The following is a 5,349-nucleotide window of genomic DNA, read 5'->3' on the forward strand; positions in this document are numbered from 1 at the left end:
TGAGGAAGTTTTATTGCTTGGCTGTGAACTTATGTTGGTATGGTTTATGCAGACTTAATACAGAAAAGAGATTTGACTTATTTCATTGAGGCTTAAGAACACATGGCAGTACATGATATTTTCCAGAAAGTGAAAGAGTGATTGATGTCAGCATCAGACTTTCATCAGTAGCGTGTTCACATACACTATGGAAACAAAATAGTAAAATAAGAAATCTAATTTTGTGGACATAAGACTTTAAGGTTTTATTGCAAAAATGGCTTTTTCATGAAATTTAAGTTTGGAATATAGAAAGATAGGAATATTATCTGTTAGTTGCGATTTAATTACATCATTTGAAGAAGCCATGAAATTTTATATTAAACAAAATACCCCACAGATAATTTTTTCACAGTAATCTTATATTACTAGTGTAGAGGCATTGAAAAGAAAATGGATGGAAATGTATAATTTCTTTTGTGTTATAATAGTTTGTTAACAGTTCTTAGGTAAACTATTGCTAGATAGTTTGTTGCATCATTGCTTGATTGGGTAACCAGGGTCTTATTATGCCCCCCTTCAAAGAAGGAGGGGTATATTGTTTTGCAGATGACGGTCGGTATGTAGACCAATTGGTTTCTGGATGATAACTCAAGAACGCTTGAGCCTAGGATCATGAAAGTTGATAGGGAGGTTGGTCATGACCAGCAGATGACCCCTATTGATTTTGAGGTCAGTCAGTCAAAGGTCAAGGTTACAGTGACCTGGAACAGTTTCCGGATGATAACTCAAGAATGCTTGGGCCTAGGATCATTAAACAAGTTGAATAAAATAATAAAATGCGAGGCTCTGACGAGCATTTTATCAATTTTATTCAACATGTTTAGTAAATTGAATGTGGAAAGACACAAATGTAATATTCTTTAAATCACATGTAAGCTCTTCCTGCTGAAACATCAAAATTTCTTTAATTATTATAAACCAAGTAAATTTGACCAGTGTCTCCTATACTTAGATCGACGTCAAGGTCAAAGCTGTATTACACTAGTGTATTACCAGATTTATTTTATGGCTTTATTTCACTCCAGTGACGTCAAATGTGATAAAAAGTATTAATGCTGCATAGAATGGGAGTTTACTCTAAACTTGATTGGTAATTATGTCTCCACCACACAGTGGTGTGGGAGACATATTGATTTACTCCAGTCTGTCTGTCTGTGTGTCTGTGTGTGTGTCTGTCACAAAGCTTGTCCGCACTCTAAGTCGAACATTTCTTATCCGATTTTGACCAAACTTGAACAAAATGTGTTTGACCATAAGACCTCGGCCAAGTTCGATAACTAGCCAAATCGGTCCAAGCATCTTGGAGTTATGGCCCTTGAATTACCAAAAATCGGTCTTTTTACTCTTGTCCGCACTCTAATTCGTATATTTCTCATCCAATCTTCACCAAACTTGAACAAAATGTGTTTGACCATGAGACCTCGGCCAAGTTCGATAACTAGCCAAATCGGTCCAGGCATTTTGGAGTTACGGCCCTTGAATTATCGAAAAATCGGCCTTTTTACTCTTGTCTGCACTCTAAGTCGAACATTTCTCATCCGATCTTCACCAAACTTGAACAAAATGTGTTTGACCATGAGACCTCGGCCATGTTCGATAACTAGCCAAATCGGTTTAGGCTTTTTAGAGTTACGGCCCTTGAATTATCGAAAAATTGGCCTTTTTACTCATGTCCGCACTCTTAATCAAACATTTCTCATCCGATCTTCACCAAACTTGAACAAAATGTGTTTGACCATGAGACCTCGGCCAAGTTCGATAACTAGCCAAATCGGTCCAGGCATTTTAGAGTTACGGCCCTTGAATTATCGAAAAATTGGTCTTTTTACTCATGTCCGCACTCTTGATCAAACATTTCTCATCCGATCTTCACCAAACTTGAACAAAATGTGTTTGACCATGAGACCTCGGCCAAATTCAATAACTAGCCAAATCGGTCCAGGCATTTTGGAGTTACGGCCCTTGAATTATCAAAAATCGGCCTTTTTACTCTTGTCCGCACTCTAAGTCGAACATTTCTCATCCGATCTTCACCAAACTTGAACAAAATGTGTTTGACCATGAGACCTCGGCCAAGTTCGATAACTAGCCAAATCGGTCCAGGCATTTTAGAGTTACGGGCAGGGTTGTCAATAAGAACCGGCCGCCGGCCGAAATGGACGGTTCAAATGGCATTTGGGCCGGTTCAAATTCGCAACAACAAAAAAAAATTCGGGCCTAAAAACATTAACCCGTCGATTATAGTTTTTTTTTGACGATTCTGTCACGAAAATATAATTTGTATAAAGAACTCTCCATCCAGTCTAAAAATCGATATTACTCACGGCCGTTTCCGTTCATAATACACAGCGTGTCATCACGGGCGATGGTTTCATACACTGCCACGTGCCTGTCTATCTTTGACTTGAGTTAAAACACGCAATAAACCAATGAGAGCTGTGGATGTAGAACGCGTGACGTTTTTTATCGGCAAAACTATTTAAGCTCCGCCTTTACAAATGATGATATACGTACGTCATAACTGACGAAATCAAAGCTAACGTCAAAGAGACGAAAATCATGTTTCACGGACTGAATTATTATAACAGGCCTCGACCTTAACTTTTTTTCAGCAGTTGCCAGCAGGTCCACCAACTGCATAAATCTAGTAGGCCTCCAATTCCATCACATAAATTGTGATGTTGTAGACGTCATAACTTCATATGACTCAAAGAAACAGGACTTATTTCTAAAATAATTAAAAATGGAAGACAGTAGCAATCTGTTATCCCGAAAAATAATTATTTGAAAAGTGTCCCAAAATATGGACACAATAATCACCATCCTCCCGACCCGTGTTGAAAGTGAAAAAAAAATCAACACTTATGGGTAATTATTCTGATGATAAACTAAGTAATTGGCCGTTTTCATCATCAGTTAACACCCCCTCAAAGAGCTAAAAGAAGTGTGTCGGCTATTGTGGCATCTGCAGTGGAGATCAAAGCGGTATAGTTTCCCCGAGATTGTCATGGCATTACGTCATGTTTTCGCGCCATGTGACACATCACTGTCTGATCGTACTTTCTCGATTCCTTTAATTGTTGAGAAGAAATCAGTAAAAAAGTTTTTTCTTTAATTTTTTAAAAGCGACTGTGCAATATCCCGAATAAACTGACATGTAAATGTGTCAAACCGTGAACGATGATAGTGGATGTCCTACCTCTGTGACCTATTTGCCCTCAAGAAATTTACATTATTGTTTGAGAAGAATATCTAACAACAACAAAGTGTTGTGTCAAAAAAAATATGTACAAAGAATCATTTAAAACTTATTAAAAACCGCAACGACATCATACTGCTTCATTTTAAAAGCACATTTCTATTTACGTTCATGAGGTCACGTAACTTATTCTGCCGCGCTAACAGAAATCTGTTTGCCAAAAATCGTTTTACTCCATGTATTTAAATTGCTGCCCCTTTTCATTATTTAAGATTTTTTAATTGTGTTTTTTGTACTTTCTGGTCAAAAGTCTGAATTTTATTACCATAGTATGTACCGTTTATTTACTTTAAGAAGGAAATAAATGATCAAGATCGCGCTGTTTGAAATTTTACAAAACATTATATGAAAATTTTATCGTTTTTAAAGAATTTTGCCTACATTCCTGTAGATATCTTATTAAAATTGTTATAGAATTCATACTGTATTAGTTCTCAAGCGGTGTTGAAAATTTGAAGCGATTATATTAAAAAATGAATGCACTACGCGCGTTTTTTGTGTCAAAAGTAACCGCGATGTAAATTAGATATTACGATGGGGCGCACGTGCTTGTGGAATGGAAAATTACCAGCATGACGTTTTGATATTTTTACGATTCGCGGGTAAATTCCAGTCAATCCAGGTAATTTTGCCGGATGTAATTTCTCAATTTGGTAAAGTTACCACGTAAAAACCACTCGCCCGATCGGTTGAGTAGTCCATTCGTGCTATCCTGACTTTAACTCGCCAATGCTTATAACTGTAGAATGCCGTACTTAAGGCAAAATCAACATTCGTTTTGTGAATTCGCCGATATGGGTACGATTTCCCCCCTATTTTTCACTTTTAAGGGTTTTATTTTATTTGCAGACCGTGACTGAAAATTGGTTGACCGTCGGTCAACCCAACTTTTGATAGTGGACCTGTCGATATTTTGGTTGCGTCGGTCCAACGGTCCACCGCTAAGGTCGAGGCCCGATTAATATTAGAGATCTGCGTGAAAATATATTCATCAGTTATCGTAGTGTCAAAGTTATATTTTGTAGCAAAAATTTCGGAAGAAAGAGTGATGGGACATCCGCGATAATTTCCAAGAATTTTGAAATCATGAGTGTCGATGGTCCCGATTTAAAAGAAAAGACAACAAAAAACAAAACAAAGAAATTATCCACAAGCTCCTTTACATTTAATAATCCAAAATCGCTCATAACTAATCGTGTAAACAACAATTTTCGGATATTTTCACACCTATTTACCCCTGTCGAGTGCTGTTTATTGCATTGTATAACAAAGCCAGGTGTTGATTATAATGTGTGACAACTGAGACAGATATTTAATTTCTATAAAAAAATTATTAATCACATCAAATTTAGATCAGAAAATATATATTGGCTTTTACCTTTTTTCTATAAAATCGAAAGTACAGTAGTTGTCGCGGTATCAGCCGGCCGATTTTGATAAATATTTCTCTTAAATCATTTTAATAAGAGGAAATGTCATGGTAAATTTTTATATCAGATACTGTCAAATGCTGTTAAACTGTCTTTGCACCATCATATTTGTCAAACACATCCTTTAAACTGGAGATCTGGTCCCGGACATACAATTTTGGATATCTGGATTTTGATCAATAAAAAATCGAGGCTAGGGGTTTTGGATAAGGATAGGTGGGATGAGAATCAAACAGTTAATTTTCTATGCCTAAACTTGTATTACTTCTAACTCTGTACATTTTGTTTTGATGGTTCTAACAGTGACATTTTTTGTCAGGCCAAATTGTAAAAATTCATCTGGGGAATCTTCCCCACAAAAGAAAATATGAGTAGGCCTACAGGTTTAATTCTCAGTAGAGTTTTGAATTTAGATATACAGTAGTTCAATAACTATTTGATTTTGCAAAGAAGTAAAACAAAGAGTTGGAGTGTGGTGACAAGTTAGATATTAGCATTTCAGGACTTGAAAAATGCATGCATGAACGTGTAAACTCATTTTTATTATTATCTCCAAATTTACCAGGTGAGCTCATAAAAATGTGAAAATATGGGTATATTGTATTTAAAAATGCAGTG

The sequence above is a fragment of the Mercenaria mercenaria genome, chromosome 17, assembly GCF_021730395.1.
Source record: "Mercenaria mercenaria strain notata chromosome 17, MADL_Memer_1, whole genome shotgun sequence".
Taxonomy (NCBI): Eukaryota; Metazoa; Mollusca; class Bivalvia; order Venerida; family Veneridae; genus Mercenaria; species Mercenaria mercenaria.